General features: G+C 45.3%; 1 pseudogene; it reads right to left on the bottom strand.

Annotated features, from left to right (window-relative positions):
* Positions 1 to 7,833: 7,833 nt before the first annotated feature.
* On the bottom strand, positions 7,834 to 8,396 carry LOC130360741 (PRELI domain-containing protein 1, mitochondrial-like; annotated as a pseudogene).
* Between the last annotated feature and the right edge of the window lie 18,992 nt (positions 8,397 to 27,388).

Below are 27,388 nucleotides of genomic sequence, written 5' to 3'. Positions count from 1 at the left end.
AGTCACCAGTCAAGTCGTCTGTCTGGTCAACGTGGCCTGCACTAAAACACCCAGTCCTACTACAAGTCCCATCGAGTCTGCGAGGTCTCTGAGTAACTGATCACCTCCTTGGGCCCTAGCTGCACTGTATAGGCTTAACCAACTGTCTACCCTTAGTAAAGCTACCGTTGTCGGAGTCTTATTGCCCCGTGCCTAGCCCAGGATCCAGCTGTATGCCTTCGGGTGGTTATAGGCTAAACCACGCCCTGGTGTCACGAATACAAGGGGTTAATGCCATCTGTCCCTAGGGTAACAACATCTGCCCTGCAATCCACACCCCAACACCACACTTCTATTAAAAAATCTTAATCCTTCCAGTACTTTTTATAGGCTGTATGCTACAGAGGAAATTATTTTCTTATTGGATTTCTTTTGTCTGTCCACAGTTCTCTCTGCTGACACCTCTGTCCATGTCAGGAACTGTCCAGAGTAGCAGCAAATCCCCATAGCAAACATATGCTGCTCTAGACAGTTCCTAAAATGGACAGAGGTGTCACTGTGGACAGACAGAAAAGAAATCCAAAAAGAAAAGAATTTCCTCTGTAGTATTCATCAGCTAATAAGTACTGGAAGGATGTTTAGCTTTCTGGCACCAGTTGATAAAAAATAAAAAAATGTTTTCCCCTTTAACTGCTACCTTTGTACCACCTATAGTTGAAACCCTAAAGATGTGGACTGACAGCTACAATCATAGCTGATCACTAGACTGCACAACTTTGTTTTATCTACAGCAGTCATATTGTCATGTCCGTCTATGTCTGTGGATTTGCTTGTGTGTGAACAGTTTTATGTTCCATAGTCAGGGAATAGTTAATGGCCCTGGCTTTTTCAGCCAATAGCTCCTAGGGTGTGTCTATTTAGAGCGGTTTTAGGGTCAATTTAGGGCTCACTCTCACTTTCCCCCAAGCATCTGCGTCCAGGTGGCAATCGTGGGGTTACCTGCGCGCCCAGGTATTGTTTGTAAGTTTTTTTTTTATATATTTGGGATGTTTTTATACTTGTTTGTGTTTTTATGGGGATCCGGAGGCCCCTCATTAACGAGGGGGGGGGGGTCGTGTCATGTCTGTCTATGTCTGTGTTCACACACAGCCATTTAGATTTGCTTGTGTGTGCACAGTTTTATTTTCCCTGGTCAGGGAACAGTTAATGCCTCTGGCTTTTTCAGCCAATAGCTCCTAGGGTTTGTCTATTTAATGTCAGCCCAGTCTAGCCTCTGGGCTGGTGATTGACTTAATTATATCCCGACTTGCTAAGATTCTGAACATGCTGCATGGAGCTCTTGGTGAAACACTCTTTGAGCTTTTAATCTTCTATCTTTGTCTTAGCATGCACTTTGTATTTTCTGATTTTAGCCATGGTTAGGTGGCACACTTAGTAGATTTTAAGCTGTGTTTGTATAGTCGGTTTTAGGATTTGTATGTTTTTTTTTTTTTTGCTATGTGTCTGTTCACACTGTGTTTTCTCTTTTATATGAAGTTCTGTGTTTTATATTTCTGTTTTCCTACTGGGTCAGTTTCTGACCACACTGTGGAGTGTGTTGCTGGCCAGTAGTCTATTTGGATTAATTTTTAATGGCTACTTCGTTAGTGGAGTGTCCAGTTTGTGTGACCAGTCTGAACAGTGTCCTATGATGCATCCCTGTTACCGTTCCATGGGGACTCCATGTCTACAGGAGGTTTTATGTGGGATTGCGATAATTCCCGTTTAGCGATAGATCCCGTTTACCTGTCCGTGGGGACTCAGAGGGTATTGTTATTCCTGTGTCTACCGAAGGTTCTTCTAGGGGATTAAGCTTATTTCTGTTTTGTTCTGGAGTATGTTCAGACTTATCTGGTTTCCTGTCTGGTGTTTTGAACTCTATATGTTTATTAGTTCTTTATTCAGATCTTTGGAGTTCTGTTCATGACTGCTTATCTATAGTGTCCTCTGTACAACAAAGGAATGGCAACTCACCAGATGACAGAAACTGGAGAAGATAGTATGAATAAAATTGAATGACTAGATGGCAAACAGATGAAACAGTTGACAACAAAGACATTGGAAGGAACTAACACTATCTTTCCCTATGCCTAACTTCTTTTAATCTTAAGGGGTAAGGGGTACTCCGCCCCTGGACATCTTATCATTTTTTTTTTTCAAAGTAAAGTTTTATTGGATAGGGGATAAGATGTCTGGGGGTGGAGTACCCCTTTAACAAAAAAGAAAGCTAAGACAGCTGCCCCTGTAATGTCCCTGCACTAGCTCTATACCTAACTATGCAAAAGATACAAGTGTTACGCCTAGCGCTCCGGGTCCCCGCTCCTCCCCGGAGCGCTCACGGCGTCTTTCTCCCTGCAGCGCCCCGGTCAGTCCCGCTGACCGGGAGCGCTGCACTGTCATGGCCGTTGGGGATGCGATTCGCACAGCGGGACGCGCCCGCTCACGAATCGCATCCCAGGTCACTTACCCGTCCCGGTCCCCTGCTGTCATGTGCTGGCGCGCGCGGCTCCGCTCTCTAGGGCGCGCGCGCGCCAGCTCTCTGAGACTTAAAGGGCCAGTGCACCAATGATTGGTGCCTGGCCCAATTAGCTTAATTGGTTCCCACCTGCTCCCAGACTATATCTGCTCACTGCCCCTGCACTCCCTTGCCGGATCTTGTTGCCTTGTGCCAGTGAAAGCGTTTAGTGTGTCCAAAGCCTGTGTACCTGAACTTCTGCTACCCATCTTGACTACGAACCTTGCCGCCTGCCCCCGACCTTCTGCTACGTCTGACCTTGCCTCTGCCTAGTCCTTCTGTCCCACGCCTTCTCAGCAGTCAGCGAGGTAGAGCCGTTGCTAGTGGATACGACCTGGTTGCTACTGCCGCAGCAAGACCATCCCGCTTTGCGGCGGGCTCTGGTGAAAACCAGTAGCCTCTTAGAACCGGTCCACTAGCACGGTCCACGCCAATCCCTCGCTGACACAGAGGATCCACTACCTGGAAGCCGAATCGTGACAGTAGATCCGGCCATGGATCCCGCTGAGGTGCCGTTGCCAAGTCTCGCTGATCTTCCCACGGTGGTCGCTCAGCAATCGCAGCAGATTGCCCAACAAGGACAGCAGCTGTCGCAGTTGACCGCCATGTTACAGCAACTTCTGCCTCTGCTACAGCAGCAACCATCTCCTCCGCCAGCTCCTGCACCTCCTCCGCAGCGAGTGGCCGCTCCTAACCTACGCTTGTCCCTGCCGGACAAATTTGATGGGGACTCTAGACTCTGCCGTGGATTTTTGTCTCAGTGTTCCCTGCATATGGAGATGTTGTCGGACTTGTTTCCTACAGAACGGTCTAAGGTGGCGTTCGTAGTAAGCCTTCTTTCAGGAAAGGCCTTGTCTTGGGCCACACCGCTCTGGGACCGCAATGATCCTGCCACAGCCACAGTCCAGTCTTTCTTCGCTGAAGTCCGAAGTGTCTTCGAGGAACCTGCCCGAGCCTCTTCTGCCGAGACTGCCCTGCTGAACCTGGTCCAGGGTAATTCTTCCGTTGGCGAGTACGCCATACAATTCCGTACTCTTGCTTCTGAACTATCCTGGAATAATGAGGCTCTCTGCGCGACCTTTAAAAAAGGCCTATCCAGTCGCATCAAGGATGTGCTGGCCGCACGAGAGATTCCTGCCAACCTCCAAGAACTCATCCATTTGGCTACCCGCATTGACATGCGTTTTTCTGAGCGACACCAAGAGCACCGCCAGGAAAAAGACTTAGATCTCTGGGCACCTCTCCCACAGCATCCTTTGCAGTCTTCGCCTGGGCCTCCCGCCGAGGAGGCCATGCAAGTGGATCGGTCTCGCCTGACCCAGGAAGAGAGGAATCGCCGTAGAGAAGAAAATCTCTGTCTGTACTGTGCCAGTACTGAGCATTTCTTGGTGGATTGCCCTATCCGTCCTCCACGCCTGGGAAACGCACGCACGCACCCAGCTCACGTGGGTGTTGCATCTTTTGGTTCTAAGTCTTCTTCTCCACGTCTCACGGTGCCCGTGCGGATTTCTTCTACAGCCAACTCCTCCCTCTCAGCCGTGGCCTGCTTGGACTCTGGTGCCTCTGGAAATTTTATTTTGGAGTCGTTTGTTAATAAATTCAGCATCCCGGTGACCCGTCTCGTCAAGCCGCTCTACATTTCCGCGGTCAACGGAGCCAGATTGTACTGCACCGTGCGTTACCGCACAGAACCCCTCCTGATGTCTATTGGACCCCACCTCGAGAGAATTGAGCTCTTCGTTCTCCCCGGCTGTACCTCTGAGGTCCTCCTCGGTCTGCCATGGCTCCGGCTTCATTCCCCCACCCTTGATTGGACCACCGGGGAGATCAAGAACTGGGACTCTGCCTGCCACAGGAAGTGCCTCTCCCCCCCTCCCAGTCCCATCAGGCAAGCCTCTGTGCCTCCCCATGGCCCCCGTCCTGGTGTCACACTGCCCCGTGCCAGGCCCCGCCCTCTGCCCTCCCTCCCCATTCCCACTCCTGCTGTACTGCCTGCCGTTGAGGAAACCCTCCATTCTTTCCCGGTGTCCTCATCCCAGGGGAGGCAGTTACCGGACAAAGAGAAGGGGAGACCTAAGGGGGGGGGGTACTGTTACGCCTAGCGCTCCGGGTCCCCGCTCCTCCCCGGAGCGCTCACGGCGTCTTTCTCCCTGCAGCGCCCCGGTCAGTCCCGCTGACCGGGAGCGCTGCACTGTCATGGCCGTTGGGGATGCGATTCGCACAGCGGGACGCGCCCGCTCGCGAATCGCATCCCAGGTCACTTACCCGTCCCGGTCCCCTGCTGTCATGTGCTGGCGCACGCGGCTCCGCTCTCTAGGGCGCGCGCGCGCCAGCTCTCTGAGACTTAAAGGGCCAGTGCACCAATGATTGGTGCCTGGCCCAATTAGCTTAATTGGTTCCCACCTGCTCCCAGACTATATCTGCTCACTGCCCCTGCACTCCCTTGCCGGATCTTGTTGCCTTGTGCCAGTGAAAGCGTTTAGTGTGTCCAAAGCCTGTGTACCTGAACTTCTGCTACCCATCTTGACTACGAACCTTGCCGCCTGCCCCCGACCTTCTGCTACGTCTGACCTTGCCTCTGCCTAGTCCTTCTGTCCCACGCCTTCTCAGCAGTCAGCGAGGTAGAGCCGTTGCTAGTGGATACGACCTGGTTGCTACTGCCGCAGCAAGACCATCCCGCTTTGCGGCGGGCTCTGGTGAAAACCAGTAGCCTCTTAGAACCGGTCCACTAGCACGGTCCACGCCAATCCCTCGCTGACACAGAGGATCCACTACCTGGAAGCCGAATCGTGACAACAAGCAGCAATATACAGAAAAAGTTTTATCTGTAGATGTACAGATAAAACTATATTAAGAAAGCCCAAACAAAATCAGAATAACATGAACATTAATATAGAAATAGACAATTAACCCAAGACAAGAGCATGAAATAAACAAGAACTAAATATTGGATAGACATAAATAAAACTACTGCACAAGTTGTCAGGCCCTGAATCATTGTAAAGGCTAACATATTGAACTCCACCTAACCTTCCTGACTTGAGCAATCAACACACCAGATCTAATACTTTTGAACTAGAGTAAAGCTAGGTTCACCCCATGGAGTTTCCAAGTAGAATTCTGCTTTAAAATTCCACTTGGAAATTCCGGTGCAGCAGAATCCTATTTCTGGCAATGAGATTCTGCTCCACACTGCAGACTAGGGAATTTCAGCAACAAACGTTAAAATTCTGCCACCTTAAGAATGATCTTACTCATTCTTTCAGCGAAATACATCTGGAATACATTGGGGTCTATAGGGACGGCAATATACGCGCTGTCCTGGCGCCGACGCATTCAGTGTGAACCAAGCCTTAGAGACTATTGTCTGGCCACTGCAGAGAACACAAGAAAAGGAGAAATAGTAGAATGATTCTTTCCATATATAACAGTGGGAAGCAAATGCCAGGTCATGAATGGGAAAACCTTGCACCAGTAGGTAGTCCAGTTAGACCTTAACATCCATTGGTGTATGCCATGTAGACTATGACATTATGACTCATTACAGGCTCAGTTTCTATTTGATTTACCCCATTAAAATATCATTACTGGTGCAGTAGTTGTAACAATCATTGTTGCCCGTACTTATTTGTAGCCTTATCATTGCTTTTCAGGTACATGAAGATGAGAGTGAACAGTTCTGTAAATGTTATCCATGAGGGTGTGCTGTTAGAGACCCACCTCATAAAAGCATTCTCTTCACTGCAGGAATATACTTCTCTGGAAAATGCCGAGATTTTTTAGTCATGAACAGAAATACGCAGAAAGCGTTATCTTTCGGTAGATGAAATTATTGGAGCATGGATAATCTGAGTGCTGAAAAATGTAAATTATTTATGGTGCATGAAAAGTTGTATCTGTGAAACTGGCACTGGCAAATATAAGCAAGCAGCCGAACCTGAACTCGCGTTTTTCTTTTTCATCATCTACACTCATAAAATAGTAACAAACCTTTAAACTTCTGGTTATGTCTGCTACACTGGTTACTCAAACAAAAATAAGATCCCTTCTGAATCTTATTGTCATATGTGCAAATGTGCCTTTTCCTTTACCTAACTACAATGCATTCAGAAAGTCTTCAGACCCTTTCACCTTTTTCACATTTTGTTGTGTTGTGGCCTTGTGCATAAATTAAAAAAAATATCAAGTTTCTTCAGCATTTTGCCCCAGATACCTCATAATGACACAATCTTTGCAGATGTATTGAAAAGTAAAAACTAAAATATTACACTGACATAAGTATTCAGACTCTTTAGTCAGTGCATAGCTGGCAGCTATTACAGTCTCCAATCTTCTGTGTAATAGGTTTGCACACTTCAAGTATTCTTCTCTGTTGGGACCTTAGCTGGTGTTACTGCCTATGTCCCGCTCAGATAGGCAAACACACCCATATCCTGCTTCTGGCTTGTGGCATGACACTAAAGAATACTATGCAATCCAATTGGCAATCCAGAATGAAGTCCAGTAATCTGGCACACCTCCGAATCCTGTTCATGAGATGTGCACTGTGGTCCAATGTAAGGTCAGCTGGTATGTGTAGTTCTCCTCTTGACACTAGAGAGGGGATAGTTTTTTTCACACGTGGCTTAAGTGGTTTCTGGACCCTAAACAGACAGTAGACTTTCACACAGTTGTCAATGTAGGGCATGCAGTTAGATATAGTGCAGGGCAGGTTGCACTGGGACACACCCTCTTACTTAATCTGGCTGGTGTAAATTGGGGTGCCCAAGATGGTGAAGAAATACCAGATGAAAACAGATGAGAAAGAGATGTTTCTGGTGACTTTGAAAGGGTTACCCATGTACAAAAGAGGTGCTGCTGTTGCCAGGTGGCACTAGTCTTTACTGTTACTGAGTAATGCATGTTGCTTCACTAAGGTGATGGGTACATGTCCCTGGTTGGCTCCCAGTGGTTATTACTTAAGAAAATACAAGAAAAGTCCTCACTCAGGTTATGTGGTCCTGTGATTCAGATTTCTAGGTGCAGCTTGGCAACTACTTCTCCCTAGGCCTGGGTTGTAGGCCTACAACCAGATCTTAGGATATATTTTTTGGGACATATTCAGATCATTCTTTAATCATAAATAAAGCTTAGTAAAGAGTAATCGACTGACTTTTTTGCTCATTCAAGGTGATGTAAAGAGTTGACTGAAATATAGAAAGTATGATTTGGTTCAGATGATCTATGAACCCAATAACACTGCCAGCCTCTAAGGTCTTTGGTGTAGTAATCTAGAATGTAGAAAGGCAGCCCAAGGAACGTCACACATATTGTTGCTTCTTACAAGTAGCTGTCTTATTGGACAAGTATTTGGCTTTCTCCTTTGCTGTCTCTTTTTCCTTTTCTGTTGCTGCTTTGACAGTTTCCACCAGTTTCCTGGCAGGGATATCACCTTGCATTTTATTCCCTTGGTCACATTACTCTTAAACCTAGTCAGGCCAAACTCTTGTATTGGTCTACTTTAGAGGACACCCAAGCCTCTCTTCTAATCTCGGTTCAATATTTGTTCTCTGTATTTTCACAGTATACCCAGCTTTCCTACATAGACATGGCAGTGCTGTGGTTATTGTTTCAGGTATAGGTGGTCAAGCTTTTCTTATGGAGATCAATTAGGGAGTCTTCATACACAGTGTGTGCCATTTTGGCTGGGAAAAAGCGCTCTGCCCACTGCGGCAGTCAGTTGGTCTTTGTTATTAGCCTCCTGGTCAGCAGCTTGTGGTCACTGGTTACTTCCCGGAGCAGATTGTCTTCATTCGAGGGGGTTGGCAAACACTTGGTCCCATGAGCTCATCAGCTCATTTGAGCCTAGAAAATACTTCACCATTGTTCCCAGAAGAATCACTGCACCAAGCATAATGGGCTCAGAAAACCGTCAGAGGACGGCGGTGATGCAGTGAGAAGGTCACCTTGAGAAACCGTCTGAATCCAGCATGAGGCCGTAAGTGCATCTTAGTGCGGGGACTGCCCCATGCAAGGACTCGGATCCTGTAGGCCACCAAGAAGTTGGTGCCAGGTTCCCTAAACTTCTGGCAGGGAAGATGAGCTCCTAGGATAATTGCTATAGAGTCCTTATTGAGCAAAATTCGAAATTTCTAGACCAGTTTGCAAAGAGATGTTGCTGTCGCTTTTCCTCAGGTGCTGAACTATGGTTCAAAGCTTTTAGAACTGTTTCATTCTTTCACAGAAACACTAGGCCTCTATCGGTCCTTGAGTTCAATGGCCTTGACTTGGCCTGATCCCCTAAGGGGGTGGGGGCAGCTAGAAATACATGTTCTCTCTGACTCTATTCAACCCTTTGCCTAGCCTATTTATAACACTGGAAAACTGGAAAAATATAAGCTAAAAATAGTGTATATTATATTAGTAACCATTGTTCATAATGCAATACTGTAAGTGTCACATATACTGGCACAAGAATGTTATTTATTAAGGATAGACCAAATGGGGACAATGCATCAGATCCTGTTCTTTTTGTAGGGACTAAGTTGCTCAATATTTAGCTGGTGTACTGACAGGATGTAAAGCTATGTACATGTAATCAGTCAGTGGTTAGCAATTACTGCATATTAATGATTGCATCCGATGTAATAAGAACATCTGCGCTGCCCTCCTGCCAAATCATAGGTTAATGGGAGCTGCTTTGTGTCGTCTTTGAACATGTGCTCATCTCCGAAACTAATGATCATTTTATTGACTCTTTCTTGGAATACAGAGAACAAATGTGTGTAGTCCCTAGTCCAATTTTACATGACGTGTCACATTATTATACATTTTTAAGCATTTTTTCAATGGACATTGTTTCAGTGAAAGAGGGCATCGCTTTGGTAAAAGGGGATGTTGCTTAAGATGTCCAACCATGCGCTAAAAATGTCTCACAATTCTAGCGCAAAATTATGGCTCACTGAGTCAACTAGCTTATCAAACATCCTGAGCTACTGTGATAATTAAAACTAAGTAATCCAAGTTAACATTGTCTTAGAATTAAAATGGTTATTCAGGAATAGAAAACAGGGCTGCTTTAATCCAAAAACAGCACCACACCTCTCATCAGGTTGTCTGTAGTATTACAGCTCAGTTCTATTGAAGTAAATGGAGCCAAGTTGTAATTCCACACACAACCTGAGGACAGTGGTGGTGATGTTTTTGGAAGGAATTAACTCTGGCTTTATAATCTTTGATAACCCTTTAAGAACTTACATAAATGCCAGATATTCCTTATATTCTAGAGTAGTTATGGGGTAAACTGTTAATATCTTTAGTGGTAAAAGGTACTTGTGTAATGTAGTAAAATATTAAATGATCCCAAAAGTAAGATCTATGCCCCCATGTACACTTGCACACTGTAACCTGGCTATTGTATGTCAGCTTTGTAGCAGATCACATCTTAAAGGGGTAGTCCCCTGGAAAAGGGGTAGTCCCCTTTTTTTTTGTAAATCAACTGGTGCCAGAAAGCTTAACAGAATTGTAAATTACTTCTATTTAAAATTATTAATCCTTCTAGTACTTATCAGCTTCTATTTGCTCCACAGGAAGTTATTTTCTTTTTGAATTAGGATTAAGATTTTTAAATAGAAGTAATTTACAAATCTTTTTAATTTTCTGCCACCAGTTGATTTAAAAAAAAATTTTTCCTTCAGCATCTTCAGTACCTTCAGCATCTTTACAAGGGTGTATGTTCATCTCTAGGAAACAGTATGTGTCTCCTTCCTGAACTTAAATGATAATTATGTAGGCTTTAAACTTGCATAATATCATTTGATCAGAGGAACACAGTGCCTATAACCATTTTAAAATTGTTCCCAAGCAAATAACAGGCTTATGGAGGTCTGCAATTCTTTATCTGATGTCCCATGATGTTAAGCAAAGTGTCAAGTAGGTCTTAACCCCTTAAGGACCAAGGACCTCTTCCTTACTATAACACAGGGGGCTATAACATTGCAAAAAAAAAAAAGTGAAAAAAATGAATAAAGATCATCTAACCCCTTCCCTAATAAAAGTTTGAATCACCCCCCTTTTCCCATAAAAAAAAAAACAGTGTAAATAAAAATTAAAATAAACAAATAAATGTGGTATAGCCACGTATGGAAATGTCCGAATTATAAAAATATATCATTAATTAACCCGAACAGTCAATGGCGTATTCACAAAAAATTCCAAAATAGTCCAAAATAGTGTATTTTTGGTCACTTTTTATATCGTGAAAAAAGAATAAAAAGCGATCAAAAATTCCAATCAATACAAAAAATGATACCGCTAAACTCTTCAGATCACGGCGCAACAAATGAGCCCTAATACCGCCCCGTACACAAAAAAATAAAAAAGTTATAGGGGTCAGAAGATGACAATTTTAAACATATACATTTTCTTGCATGTAATTATGATTTTTTCCAGAAGTCCGACAAAATCAAACCTGTATAAGTAGGGTATCATTTTAATCTTATGGACCTACAGAATAAAGATAAGGTGTCACTTTTACCGAAAAATGTACTACGTAGAAACGGAAGCCCCCAAAAGTTAGAAAATTTAGTTTTTTCTTCAATTTTGTCACACAATTATTTTTTTTTCCATTTTGTCATAGATTTTTGGGTAAAATTACTGACGTTAGTACAAAGTAGAATTGGTGGTGCAAAAAAAAAGGCATCATATGGATTTTTAGGTGTAAAATTGAAAAGTTATAATTTTTTAAAGGTAAGGAGGAAAAAAAAGAAAGTGCAAAAATGGAAAACCCCTGGTCCTCAAGGGGTTAAAATATTAGGTAGAGGGGGGGCGTGTCCTGCAGTGCATGGCGGCGGTCGCATAAACCTTGTGCTCCGCTGCAGCCCAGGCCTAACAGCGGCTACACAGCATTGATCCTGAGCATATCGCTACAGCAATTGTGCCCACCGGTACCTGAACTATCGGGGCACCTGATGATGACCCGGAGGCGAGGGAAAAAGAGCCCACTGAAGCTCACGGCGTTCTTTCCTGCTGCAGAGGCCTCACAAGATGGCGCGGCTCAGTGCGGGTCAGCGTCTCCGGCTACTGGAAGTGCCTCACCAGCGTCTTCATCCTCTCCGACGGGCTGCGCCCTGGAGGCTTCTCCTTCAACTCCTCCAATTCTCCTGACAGGCTGGTCACCCTCGATGCAGCAGGACCCGCAGGTACCGTTTTCCCCGATCTCCTCCAAGCCACTGGGAGCGGGGACACTGCATACTAGAGGCCCGGGAGGCCCTGATGGGAGCTCTCCGTTGGCGCCCCTAACTGAACCTATTATGAGGGGGCTTCTTGCTGAGTTACACACCTCCATTCAGGGCGACATTAAGGCAGCCGTGTCCAATATACAGCATGAGATCTCCTCTCTTGGACACCGCACATCGCACATTGAGAACAAGATGGCGGAACTCACCTCTTCTCATAATGAAGTGGTGGACTTAGCTAATGGCCTGGAGGATGAGGTTGCCGCTCTTCAACTTAAGATAGCTGATATGGAGGACAGGTCTCGCCGTAACAATCTGAGGGTGAGAGGGGTGCCGGAGTCTGTGAAAACGGAGGACCTCAACACCTTCCTAACGGATTATTTTGCATTGTTGTTGCCTCAGGCTTCCACCCTAGATCTGCTAATGGACAGAGTCCACAGGCTTCCTAAGCCCAAAACCCTACCTGCTACTACACCGAGGGATGTGATTCTGCGCCTTCACTTTTACCATATTAAGGAGCAATTAATGTTGGTGGCGCGCTCCTCACCCTCCCTACCAGAGGAGTACTCGGGACTCCAACTTTTCACGGATCTTTCTGCTGCCACTCTAGCCAGGAGACGTGAGTTCAGTGCAGGGACTAAAGCTCTCAGAGGAAAAGGGATCCCTTATAAATGGGGATTCCCTGTGAAATTGATTATCACCAATAAGGGGTCCAAACATGTGGTCTCTTCCCCGGAGACCCTTCTGCAACTGTGTGCGGAATGGAACTTGCCTGTTGATCTAACTGCTCAGAGGTCCCTGGACATACCACATGCTGCAAAGATAGCTGAAGAATGGAAGGTTGTCTCCCACCGCAAGAAGAAAATCAAGACATGAACTGTTCCTCTGCCTTTGGACAGGCCTGTCCGACTTGTCTCACTGGCTTGCGACTGGGGTATCCCTACCCACCCTTTGGGTTACTTATCCTCTTAGTGCTCTGGATACTTTTCCTGAATGCTGAAACATTCGGCCTAACTGCAGTCGAATGTACTTACCTACCCCCATTAAGACCTACCACATGGTCTTTACTACTGCTTGCTCAATTTATTTGTTCTTTGTTGTTCGTTCTGTTTACTTGTTTTCTGTCCTGTTGGTCCTCCATCACTCCCTTTCTCTAATAATAGATATGAGAGGCTCCTCTTGCGAGCTGCTAAGTATAGTTGTATCATCTTCGACGGGAGTACCTACTCCCTTTCAGTTTACTGTGCTAATGGTTCTGCTTTGCGTTGAGGTATACTTTAATTATGGTGATTAAGGTTGTGTCTATGAATGTGCGGGGTCTTAACTCACCGTATAAAAGGTCTCTGGTGTGGAAGGAGGCTAGACGCCTGGCGGCCGATGTCCTCTGTATACAAGAATCCCATTTATTAGCCCTAGATGCCCATAGACTCCAAAATAAGAGATATCCACATATCTATCAAGCGCATGCTGTTCACAAAAAGGGAGGAGTGGCGATTGCGTTTAAGAACACCCTGACGGTTACTGTCCAGCACTCTGTGATTGACGATAGAGGTCGTTTTATAATTATTGTGTGCTTACTAAACAATGTTCAATATACCTTAGGCTCCTTATATGCGCCTAATGCGAAACAGTGTACCTTCCTCAGGGCATTCTTGCGCAAATTGGAGTCCTTGAGAAAGGGACACTGCCTACTGCTAGGAGATTTTAATATGACCATGTGGCCCAGTGTAGATTCTACTTCGCCCAGTTTGAAAAAAGAACCCACAGGTTTCTTCACTAGTGTGTCCCAAAATGACCTATATGATGTTTGGCGTATATCCCACCCCACGGAAAGGGACTTCACCTTCTTTTCTCATGTACATAAGATATACACCAGAATAGATTATGCCCTTACCTCCCACTCTCTCCTATCATTGGTTTCAGAGGCCCAAATTATGCCCATAGAATGGTCGGACCATTCCCCCATAAGTGTAACCATTAAAGAATCGCATAGCGCTCGCCCGAGCTATCTTTGGAGACTTAACCCACTAATACTCCATAATCCTGAATACTCTGAAGCGACCAAGTTGGCGGTTGATGCCTACTTCCGCATTAATGATACTGGCGATGTCACAGACCCCATGCTTTGGTGTGCGTTTAAGGCTACAATTAGGGGCCACTTTATTAGCCAAACTGCCTATGACAGGAAGCTCCGCCAGACCAAAACACTAGAACTCCAACAGCGCCTTGCGGACTTACATAGGCGTAATAAGACCTCGTACTCTCCATCACTAGTAGGAGAAATTTCTCAGGTTAGTGCTACCCTACACTCCCTCTCTTTGCACAGCTATGAGATAGCACTGAGAAGGCTTAAAATGACATGGTATTGGCAGAGTAATAGATCTGGCTCTATACTGGCTAAACAACTTAAAAAACGTCAGGATAAGGGGAGAATCCCCTTCCTTACTAAATCTGATGGTTCTATAGTTACTGACCCTCAAAGTATAGCCAATTGTTTTGCAGATTTTTATAGCAAATTATACAATCTTCAACATGACATTGCTACTCCACAGCCTGATGAAGCAGTTATCTCTTCTTTTCTGTCCTCTGTGTCCCTCCCCTCTCTGTCCGCGGACCAAGCATCTGATCTTTGCTCTCCCTTCTCCACAGAAGAAATTCTTGAATGTGTGCGTTCCCTCAAGCCCTCGAAGTCACCTGGCCCTGATGGTATTACAAATGAATTTTATAAGCGATTTGGCCCCTCTGTAGCTCCTTTTTTGACCAGAGCCTTTAACCGTATTAAGGAGAACGGTGTACCCCCTAAGGAGATGTTGGATGCTCTGGTCATTACCATACCTAAACCTGGTAAGCCATTGGACTCTACCCTAAATTACAGACCAATCTCTCTCCTAAATAGTGATATTAAATTGTATGCTCTGGCTCTTGCTGCCAGGTTAAATAGGGTTCTGCCGGACCTGATTCACAGGGACCAGGTTGGCTTCGTCAAGGGTCGTCAAACGGTGGATGGCACGAGACGCTTTCTCGACATCATCACAAAAGCGCATTCCGATCGGACGCCTTCTCTCTTGCTATCCCTTGATGCGGAGAAGGCGTTCGATCGAGTGCACTGGGGATATTTGCGGAGTGTGCTGCGTAAGTTTGGTTTTCCCCTCTCTTTAGAATCCACCATTATGGCACTATATACGCTCCCATCTGCTAGAATTTACACGATGGGTACCCTTTCTAATAGTTTCTCACTTAGCAATGGGACTAGACAGGGGTGCCCACTATCCCCCCTTATATTTACCTTAGTTATGGAGCCGCTTGCTCAATCCATCAGGGACTCCCCAAACATTGCGGGCATTCAAATAGGTAAAGTAGACCACAGGATTGGCTTGTTCGCCGACGATGTCATCATTAGTCTCTCCAACCCCCTGAGCTCTTTAGGCCCAGTTATGGATATTATTGATGCCTTTAGTCGAGTTAGCTTTTATAAGATTAACCCCACAAAGTCGTGTATCTTACCATTGCAGATACCCACTGAGCAACAGCGAGTGCTACAAGCTAAATATCCCTTCCAATGGGTCACTGACCAAATTCCTTACCTAGGCATAGTCCTTACTGCGTTACCTGATAAGACAATTGCTTCTAATTTTACTGTTATGAGGTCCCTACTTACTAAAGAAATTGATCACTTCTCTAAGCTCCCTGTCTCTTGGGCGGGACGTGTTGCCACTGCTAAGATGATGCTGCTCCCTAAAATTTTATATTTTTTTAGATGCCTGCCGATGATAGTACCTGCCTCCTTCATTTCACAACTACAGAGAATGCTCTTACGATTTATTTGGGATGGTAAGCATCCTAGGGTTGGTGCGAATATACTGTATCGCCCTGTACATGAGGGAGGTATGGGGGTGCCGAACCTTAAAATGTACTATCACGCTGTTCTACTCGATCAGCTTAAAAAATGGTGGTGGCAAGACGCTCCCCCCCTGTGGGTAGATATTGAAGCTGCTGTCCTCAATGTCTCTAATTTTAATAACCTTCTTTGGGCATTACGCTTTAACCCTACCTTTGCTCCCTCTTCTCCTTTCTTTACTATTGCGGCTGCTATCAGGTTGTGGAGTAAGGTGGCGCGAATTAAAAGTATTTGTCCACCTAGAGTGAAGGATATCCCTTTAGCTGCTATAGGAGACTATATTCTAGATATAGATTTTAAGCCCTGGATAGATGCGGGCATCCTCACGGTGGCATTGATTAGCGATGCTGATGGGTTAATGCCTTTCACTGATATTGTACGCATATTTTCTATATCGCAGAAAGACTTTTACAAATATTTGAGGCTTAGACATTTTTTGAGATCCCTCACTTGGGATAGCTCCCGGCCTCGCACTACGTATGAACATCATTTTCTGTGCAGGGACTCCTCTACTAGGGGTATCTCCCTTGCTTATGTAGCTTTGACTGAGGAGGAGGGGGAGGCGGACAGTACGTTTAAGTCCAGATGGGAGGAGGACCTGGCACGCAGATTCACGACTGAGCAGTGGAGCTTTGTCTTTGACTTGCACAAAAAATATTCTAAATGTGTTAATCATTTCGAAGCTTCTAGGAAGCTCTTATACCGATGGTACTACACGCCGGTCCGTCTGGCTAAAATATACCCTACCACCTCCCCAGTATGTTGGCGATGTAACCGAGAAAGTGGTACCTTACTACACGTGTGGTGGACTTGCCCGTTAATTGCACCTCTTTGGGCCGACATTAAGAAGTTGTTGGACAACCTAGTGGACTGCCCCTTCCCATGGGGCCCAGAGAGTGCACTACTATTTCTGTCCCTAGAACAAGTTCCCCCGCATTATATGATCGTTCTATATCATATTCTGATAGTTGTGAGGGCTCACATTGCTCGGAGGTGGAAGTCGACTGGGGTGCCGGGTCTTCCTGCCATTCTGGCGGAGGTGCATAGTAACCTCGTGTTGGAGGGATTGATAGCGAGGAGGTGTGGGGCTTCTAATAGCCGCATAGCTACTCTGTCCCAGTGGACGGACAGATGTTCGACCTCAATTAGGGTCGTGGATTAGCTAATCGTATATGCACGATGTATCTCACTCTGATTTGTGTATGTGTATTATGATTATGACTGTTTTGGTGGTCTCTCATTCCTTGTTTCATACATCATACATTGAGGACCTTGTTGTTGTTCTTGTTATATGAACATTTATAAATAAAGTTTTAAAAAAAAAAAAAAAAAAAAAAAAAAAAAAAAAATATTAGGTAGAGGTCTTAAAATATTACCATAGGTGCACTTTCAAGGAACTTAAATGATGTCAAAAGTATCCCACTTTCTGGAGGACCATAAAGATGGGCTATAACTTTAAGCCTAATTTAAAATACATTTCAATGAAACTGGGTCAAAACACACCTAACTCCTGTCAAAGATTGACTGCTGCCCATACTAGTTGTTCTGTCACTCTTGCCAGTAACTGTCATGATTTGGATGGCAGTGGTTGGGTTAAGGAATGTTAGATGAAAATGTTAGGAGGGGTTCTTCATTTTTATTAAATAAGAATATGACCACATTTTACTAACATGTGTTCATTAATCTTGGCGTTTTGGAATATATCCTTGTGTTGGCAATGTGATGAGGTACATGGAGCAGCCTGGCTCCTCCTTCTCTACTCTAGGTTTCAGCAAACGCCTCTGTGGTGAGGGTGTGATGAAGGCAGATGTTATTACTCTGGGGGCAGATGGGATTAACTCCTTGTGTTCATGATGCCAGGGCATGGTCTTACCTCTACACCACCCGAAAGTATGACCGCTGGATCCTGGGCTAGGCACGGGGCAAATTATGACTCCGACAAGTTACAGAACAACGTCAGCTTTACTGAGGCAGACAGATGGAATAGTCTATACAGCTCAGTTAGGCCCAAGGAGGTGACCAGTGACTTCAGAGACTGTAGGGCTCGCTGGGACTTGTGGTGGATTTTGGACAATTTGCTGCAGGCCCACGCTTGACTTTATACAGACTGATCTTGACTGACTTGACTAGGACTGACTAGACAGACTTCACCCCGTATGTAGCTTACCAAGTTTTGACTTTCACCTGTGGGACACTGGATTGGTAGAAGCGTGGCTGTGTGGTAGGCCTTGGGTCTCATCATTACACCAGACACTCTCCAGGTCTTGACTTTACTATAACTCAGATAAGACTCCCTTGACTAACTCCTCACAGGGTTTTTATGGGGGAGACTCTGGAGGGGTCCTTTAGGTCAACCTATAAGTCACCTGAGCACTGGCACCTTCCTTGGTTACAACACTTAATAACAACATTTAAAGGTACATAACATCAGATATACATTACATTAGATAATAAAAGGCACTTAATAACCTTTTATAACACACAGCTTAAGGGAGGACTCAGGGGGCCCTGCAATGGAGTCCACCAGACAGGACAGGAAGGGTACAGGGGTGCAACTCCTGTACTGGGCCACCACATTTAGGTATGCATGGAGCTTAGGCTCCAGTGAAGTATTGAGTAATATCAGTCACAACTAAATGCACTTCAAGCCTTCTATCTGAATGACTTATAGACTACAGCCAGTGACTTCAGGCTGGGCCAAGTCATATGTGTAACTGAGAGAGTTGCACCTCAAGATGCATGTGCCCTGCATATTTGGTAAAGCAGAGCATCAGTGGGTACTAAAAGTCATAGAAACCCTGCTGAGACATCCTTCTTTGGTGGATAATCATTTTATAACTGATTTTGCTACTACTAGGACAGCCTATTACAGGCTGACCAACTTAGAGAGGGACCCCACTAACTTCTACTATATCAACGCAGGGTCTCTTCTGTTCTAGTTGTCTGCAACCATTGTTACTGTTATGCTGTAGAGCAAGGGGGCTAAGCTTAGCAGCAAGGGTGCTTCCAGGTTGCTGCCCTTGTGAGCACCATTGTTACAGCATAGGTAGTCTTTATGTAGTACTACACCTTTTAGGTCAGTGACCCACATGAAAGTGGTCACCATGAAGTGGCAAGTGGGCCTATACAGTGTGATCAAAATGTGTACTCACATTGCAGAAACTACACATTTCTATTGTGATTTTATTAGCGTCAAAAATCACAAATGGCTGTCCACATGCAGTTTTAACATGGCAACACTGCTGTACATGTATGGTAGCTGGGGGGTCTGTGGTGCTATACCCGGCAGGTGTTAGCTAGATAAGTTCCTTAGAAATCTTATCTAGATTGCTATAAAGCATTTTTTTTTAAATACTGTAGGCGTTATTTTGCAGTTATGAGAACTACTTGAAGTTTGGTATCTTGCTGTGTTCCATGAACTGGTATTATTGTGGCTAGAAAGTGTCAGGTTTGTATCTCCAGGAAACAAATTAGGGATCGACCGATATCGTTTTTTTAGGACCGATACCGATACCGATAATCGGTGGAGGTTAGGGCCAATAGCCGATAACTTATACCGATATTCTGGTATAAGTTATCGGCTATTTATCCCCCCGCGACACCGCTGCAGATCATTGATTTAAAGCGGGCGCTTTAAATCAATGCATTGCAGTGGCTTTTGCGGTGCCATAGGCCGCCGCCGCCACCCGCTTCTCTCCCCCTGCCTGTCCGGGGGTCCTGAGTCCTATCACCGCCACTGCTCCCCCCGCCGTGGCGCACCGCACCCGCGACCGCCGCACCGTGACCGACCCCCCGCACCGCATCGGCCTCATTGCCTCCCCCATCCCCGGTTTTATAATTACCTGTTCCCGGGTCCACTCCACATCTGGCTCCGGTGGCGTCCTCTTGAACTGTCACTGTGCACACTGACGATGACGTCACGTCGCGCACGTCACTCGTCATTGCGCACAGTGTAACGCAGGAGGTGCAAGAAGTAGCGTGGGCTCCGGGAACAGGTAATTATAAAACCGGGGATGGGGGAGGCAATGGGGCCGGGGCGGTGGGGTAGTGCTGGGCGATATGACCAAAAATGAGTATCACAGTATTTTTCTAAAGTATCACGGTATCACGGTATTTCACAGTATATATTTTTTTTTACATTGAGACTTGCATTGAGGTGGCATAGTGGAACTAAATGGGCTTTTGGAACTAAATGATCTGAACACTGGGGCAGTGGAGTACCCTTTTAAATAGATGTAACAAACAACCCTACAGCCTCCAGCTGTTGCAAAACTACAACTCCCAGCATGTTGGACTATATAGTAGTGTATAGTATAGGTCAGTGTTTCCCAACTAGGGGAGCCTCCAGCTGTTGCAAAATTACTACTCCCAGCATGCCTGGACAACCGTTGGCTGTCTGGGCATGCTGGGAGTTGTAGTTTTGCAACAGCTAGAGGGCCTACTGTAGGTATAGTATATTATACAGACCCCTGTCCATCCCAGAACCCTGACTCACCTTCCCAGTTGCTGCAGGGACCGTCCGGGGAGGGTAGTCCAGGCCATCCATCCTTCCTGTAGTGTCCGGCGGCATTCCGAGTGGAGGGTGAACCGGTCCGGGCTGTCCTTCTTCTCCGGGGGTCCTCTTCTCCACTCCGGGCAGGCTCCGGCCTAGTAACGCTGCATAGACGCCGCTGCGCAGCGTTGCACCTGACGTCACGGCGTAGCGGCCTCTATGCAGTGTACTAGGGCGGAGCCTGCCCGGAGTGGAGAAGAGGACCCCCGGAGAAGAAGGACAGCCCGGACCGGTTCACCCTCCACCCGGAATGCCGCCGGACACTACAGGAAGGATGGATGGCCCGGACCACCCCCATTACGGGTAAGTTTAATTTTTTCTATTGACTCGGAGGGTGGAGGAGGGGCCCGACGGGTATAGTGGTATGGGCAAAAATCCATACCGTGGGAGAAAAAAAAAACGGTATCCGGTTCATACCGGTATACCGCCCAGCACTATGGTGGGGGGTGCGACGCGGTGGGTCGGGGGGGTGGTCGCGGTGCGGTGCGGCAGGTGGGGGGGGGGGTCGGTCGCGGTGCGGTGGGGGCAGTGCGGGGCATTATCGGCTTATCGGCAAGGTAATTGCCGATACCGATAATGCCCAAAATCGTGATTATCGCCCGATAATATCGGCCATACCGATAATCGGTTGATCCCTAAAACAAATATTGACAATTCTAGTTTTGTCAAAGAATTGTCAAAAAATGTGTAACATTAAAATAAAGCACTGTATCATAGAGAACAAACATTCATCTGAAGAAAAGTCGATGTCTGGACACGAGCAATGCGGGAGAGCTGGAGGGTGCGGTGGCATGGGGGGGGGGATGGGCAACGGACTGTATCGCGCTGTGATGTGCTTCGTCAGGCCCCTAACGTGCTTACGTTTGTAACGTGCTTATAACACCATTGGGACCCGTCACCATAGTGATAATAAACAACTAAGGAAAACAGGAACAAAAACAGGTAATTAAAAACAAATTACAAAAACATTGCGATTCCTATTAATGTGAGAAGCGGAGCGGCAAACAGCTCGGATAAAGGCTTTACTATAGTACTATTTCAGACCGTTCATTGAGTCCAAGTGGACCAATGGCATTTAGCCTAGCAATCCACCTTGCTTCTTTGACAAGCAAGTACTGTTGCCTATCTCCGCCCCTTCTTGGCAGTAAAACACGTTCCACAGCTCAGAATTTTAACACTTTAATGTCCCCATTATGGATGTCATTAACATGACTGATCAATCTTGTAGCTCCTATGCCTGTAGAGAATGATCTGAAATGCTCTCTAATACGATGGAAAAGTGGCCTTATTGTTTTGCCGATATGATATAGAAAAATCCACAATTACAATATAAGGCATAGACTACAAAATCTGATCTACATGTTAAAAATTGATTAATCATAATCCTTTCTCCTCCAAGATGTAGTTCTTTGTTGTTGCAGTTAAAAGTACAGAATGAACATGTTTCACATGAAAAGTTCCCAATAGGTCTTTGTTCAGACAACCAATCCAATGGGTTTTTCTTATTCTTTTTTTTTTTTTTTTTTTTTTGTTGTCACTTATAAAAAGAACAGAACTGTATATGACCACCTCAGAATATTAGCAAACAAGAAACAGGAACGCAAAAAGGATTTGGGGGCTTTGGAACGTGATTTACCGCCCAGAAGGGTCGGAGATAGGCAACAGTACTTGCTTGTCAAAGAAGCAAGGTGGATTGCTAGGCTAAATGCCATTGGTCCACTTGGACTCAATGAACGGTCTGAAATAGTACTATAGTAAAGCCTTTATCCGAGCTGTTTGCCGCTCCGCTTCTCACATTATTAGGAATCGCAATGTTTTTGTAATTTGTTTTTAATTACCTGTTTTTGTTCCTGTTTTCCTTAGTTGTTCATTATCACTATGGTAACGGGACCCAATGGTGTTATAAGCACGTTAGAAACGTAAGCACGTTAGGGGCCTGACAAAGCACGTCACAGCGCGATACGGTCCGTTGCCCATCCCCCCCCCCATGCCACCGCACTCTCCAGCTCTCCCGCATTGCTCGTGTCCAGACATTGACTTTTCTTCAGATGAATAATTAAATAAAAGCCTGAAGATTTAAAGACGCAACCTACCTGGTGAGTGCTTCGTTTGTTCTCTATGATACAGTTATCTAAAGATCTGTTTTTCTACGTGAGCACCACAGACGGTTTGCATTCCAATCTATGGACACTTGTATATTGCATAAGACACCAGTATCTGCATATTGGGCTTATCAACAGGTGATTTCAGCAGTGCCTAGGATTCTATACACTTCTTTACAATACATTAAAATAAAGCAAATGTGGGGGGGGAAAAAATGTAGGCTTTATTTTGCCGTTCTACAAAATCTGCACTCTGGGAAGCAGAGATCTATAGAATAGTGTTGGTCACGAATATTTGCAATACGAATATTTTTTGCGAATATCGCATGTTCGCGAATTAGCGAATATTGCAAATATAGCGCTAAATATTCGCAATTACGAATATTTGCATTTTTTCTTTCACAGTACACATCACAGTGATCATCCCTCCCTGCTTCCAGCGTGTGGTGTAAACAAGGCTCCAATACTAGTTACTGTGTCAGACTGGCGGACGCCCGAAAATTTGCATATGCGAATATTCTAATATGCGAATTGTTGCACATATTGATCCCTCTTTTCTTTTAGCTCTTTTATCGTGCAATATTGCGCATGTGCATGCAAATTTTATGGTGAACGCGCATGCAAATTTTATGGCGCATAGTAAAAAAAGGCAGCGAATATTGCGAATATGCCAATTTTGTGAATATATGACGAATATTCGTCCATATATTCGCGAAATATCGGGAATTCGAATATGGCCTATGCCACTCAACACTACTATAGATGTGTTTGGTGTCACTGGAGAATCAATTCCGCTTGTAGTCTTAGATCTGTATCGAATCATTTCAAGTCAAAGTGACTTGCTCAGGCCCTCAACACTTCCCTTCAGTACATGATTCACCGTCCCTTTCGCCTTCAAGCTTTAACCCTAGCTCTATCAATACTAAATCCTCCAGTGTTCAACTTTGGACATCGTTGCTATCCAAAGACTAGCTCAATCTGACCAGCACATATTCAAAAACTACATAACTTCTGAGATGTAGGAGCTCCCAATTTTGAAAGAAGCAGTGCTAGACACTCCTGTTATCTTCTACCCATTCTTGTTAGGGTATATTTACAGGGGGCAGAGACACTAGATTTTCACTCCACATTAAGTGGTGGAAACATCGGCAGCATATAACAGTACCAATAAAGTGAATAAAGTGCTGCAGAAAAATCAGCATGGAAAATAGCAATTTATGAAATGTAAATGTTGAAGAATTTCCCTATTCGCTTCAATGACCAAAAAATCGCCAATTAATGTATTGTTGTAGAGATTGCTGTGAAGTACCTGCAAATTTGTTCCTGTGTAGACCAGTCTGGAAAAATGCCTCTGTGCGCAAAACCGTTGCCACCATGTGAGTATGCTCGTGTCTGCGCCTACTTCAGTGTTTATGCAATGTGTCTGCACAGTGATGAAATAAAGAGTGCCACCATTTTCTTCTATTAGATAATTATGAGAATAAAATGGAATTGAAAAACATCTTTATTTAAAAAAAATAAACTTTATTTATGTTGGAATATGTGAACAATATTGTTTAATAGATTATAGTATACTATTAATACATCATATTAAGAATTGGTCCCACAATCTACTGTCATACTAATACCTTCTAGGAATTATTTTGGGATATACATATATGGGGGCGGTATTTACTACCAATACTGTGCCTGCTGCTACCCCATGTGTCCCCATTACAGTACCTAAAGCACTGCCCAATACCCTAAAATACTGCCCTCAAGATAATAACAGTGCCTGAGGACAGATATATATATATATATATATATATATATATATATATATATATATATATATATAAATGCATGTATGTATGTTCCCTATGGACTTCTAAACCGCTCAACCGATTTTGATAACATTTCCAGGAAAACTATAGTATAGTCTGAGGATTGTTTCTGGGAAGTTTGGTTGCGATCGGATGAGGGGGCGTGACACCGCTGATATAAGAGAAAAAATAAATTAGTCATATAAACTGTCCAAAAAGAATCTGTGTTGTCCATAGCAACTGTGTTGACCAATCATAGCGCAGCTTTCATTTTACCAAGGCAGTATAACAAATATCAGCAAATCCCAACACAGCTTTCATTTTACCTCAGCAGTATAAGAAATGGCAACCAATCGCAGAACAGCTTTTAATTTACCTCATCAGTATAAGAAATGGCAGCGCAGCTTTCATTTTACCACAGCAGTACAACAAAATGCAGCAAATCACACCACAGCTTTCATTTTACCTCAGCAGTGTAAGAAATGGCAACCAACTGCTGCACAACTTTCATTTTACCTCAACAATATAAGAAATGGCAGCACAGCTTTCATTTTACCACAGCAGTATAACAAATAGCAGAAAATCACAACACTGCTTTCATTTTACCTTAGCAGTATAAGAAATGGCAACCAATCACAGCGCAACTTTAATTTTACCTCAACAGTATAATAAATGGCAGCGCAGCTTTCAGTTTACCTCAACAGTATAAGAAATGGCAGCCAATCACAGTGCAGCTTTTATTTTACCTCAGCAGTGTGGGAAATGAAAGCTGAGCTGTGATTGGTGGCTATTAGCATTACAGGGGAATTAGCAAAATTACAGGGGAAATCAGTGATGTGAGTCTATATTAAAATGGATGTATGTATGTTCCCTATGGGCTTCTAAACCGCTCAACCGATTTTGATCAAATTTTCAGAGATACTACAGTATAGTCTGAGGATTGTTTCTGTGCAGTTTGAGGGGGCTTGATACCGGTCATATAAGAGAACAACTGTTACGTTATGCACTCCAGCCGCACAATCTGGTCGTGAGCGCATGGTCCCGTCACCTGCTGCTGCCGGCGGGGCTGGGATTCGAATCGTGGGACGTTCCCGCATGTGAGCCCCGGTCCGTCACTCACCTGGTGCTTCTCCTGCCCCCGCCTCTGCCTCTCTGCTCCGGTGCGTGTGTCCCCATCTCCTGGGGCGCGCGCGCCGGAGCTTTAAGATTTAAAGGGCCAGTGCGCTCATTAGTGTATTAATTGCCCTGTGGCTCATTGATAAATTCCTCCACCCTCCTTGCTTCCCTACCAGATCTTTGTTGCCTTGTGCCTGAGAGAAAGCATTCCTGAGAGTTGCCTTGCCGTGTATCTGATCCTTTGCTCTGTCACTTGACCTTGCTCCTCTGCCGCCCGCCTATTGACTTCATGCTACGTCCTGACAACGCTTCTGTGCCACCTGCCTTGACCTTCTGCTATCCTGACTATGAGCTGCCTTATTCCTCCTGTGCCTCGCATCTCCTCAGTCGCCTGTGTGGTCGAGCCGTGCCAGGGGTAGCAACCTGGGTGCCGCCTGCCGCAGCAAGTCCATCCCACTTTGCGGCGGGCTCTGGTGAAAACCAGCAGCAACTTAGACTCCGCTTCCTGGTACTGTCCAAGTCATCTGCCACACAGGTCCAGCTGATCCACATCCACCGGAGTTTCTGTCTTCTGAAACGTGAGTGTTACAATAAGAGCCGGCCATGGATCCTGCTGAGGTACCCCTGCCTGAAGTCGCGGATCTTCCTTCCGTTGTGGTACATCAGTTTCTACAATTGGCGCGACAGGCGCAGCAACTTACCCAACTGTCTGCTTTGATTCAACAGCTTTTGGCCTTGCAACAGCAGCAGCACCCGCATCCTGTCCCACTCCCTCCTCCAGCTCCTGCAGTGTCTTCTGGCTCCCAGCTATGTCTACCATTACCCTCTAAATATGACAGTGATTCGAAGTTATGCAGAGGCTTCGTTACACAGTGCTCCATGTATTTGGAGCTCATGTCTGAACTGTTTTTGACGGAACGTGCTGAGGTGGCCTTTGTTATTAGCCTACTGTCCGGAAAAGCCCTGGCCTGGGCTACACCCCTTTGTGACCGCGGTGATGTGGTAGCTTCCAACTTGATGGCTTTTCTGGCAGAATTTCGCTATTTTTGAGGAACCCACATGTGCCTCTTCTGCTGAGATGGCTTTGCTGAACCTCTGTCAAGGAAATTCTTCCGTTGGTGACTATGTGGTTCAATTCTGCACTCTAGCCTCAGAACATGCATGGAATGATGAGGCTTTGTGTGCCACATTCAAAAAAGGACTGTCAATCAGGATTAAAGATGCCCTGGCTGCATGTGATCCTACTTCTCTGACCGAACTTATCCATCTGGCCACACGTATTGATGTGTGTTTTGCTGAGAGGCAGGAAGAACTGCGCTTAGAGAGGGAACCTGATCGAACACAGAGATATCCTCGCCTGGCATCCGTGTTTCAATGTCCACCTCTACAGTTTCCTGTGTCTCTTGCCAAAGTGGCTAAGCAAGTGGATCTTTCCCGTCTTACGCAACAGGAGAGATCACGACGATGCAGTGAGAATGTGTGTTTGTATTGTGCTAGCCCAGAGCAATTCCTCAAAGACTGTTCTGTTCGTCCACCGTATCCTGGAAAACGCTCGCACCTAGGGCACGTAGGAGAGGCATCCCTAGGTGTGAATACTACCTCTCCTCGCTTGACCATTTCTGTACAAGTCTTCACTTCTGCCAAGTCTTCCATTAGCACTACAGCATTTTTGGATTCTGGATCTGCAGGCAACTTTATTGATGCTTCTTTCCTCCACAAATATCATCTTCCTGTTACTCAGCTTGCCAAGCCTTTGTTTCTCTCCTCTGTTAATGGACAAAATTTGGACTGTAAGGTGCTGTTCTGTACTGAGCCTCTCGTCATGCAAGTGGGTGTCTTGCATAAAGAAAAGATTGAATTCTATGTACTGCCACAATGTACTTCTGAGCTTCTTTTTGGCCTTCCTTGGCTCCAACGTCACTCTCCGCAACTAGATTGGAGAACTGGAGAAATTATTCACTGGGGACAGTTCTGTCAAAATCTTTGTCTCAGTCCAGTCCAGCCTAAAGTTGTTTCTAGTCCTCCTCCTTTGCCTGGTCTGCCTCCACCTTACCAAGATTTCTCTGACGTATTCTGCAAGAAACAGGCTGAGTCTCCCTCCACTTCGTCCTTACGACTACCCTATAGATCTCCTGCCTGGTACCACTCCTCCTCGTGGAAGGATATACCC

Source organism: Hyla sarda, chromosome 3 (assembly GCF_029499605.1).
Source record: "Hyla sarda isolate aHylSar1 chromosome 3, aHylSar1.hap1, whole genome shotgun sequence".
Taxonomy (NCBI): Eukaryota; Metazoa; Chordata; class Amphibia; order Anura; family Hylidae; genus Hyla; species Hyla sarda.
Note: the sequence above shows the minus strand (reverse complement) of the source record. Positions and strands in the feature narration are given on the sequence as shown.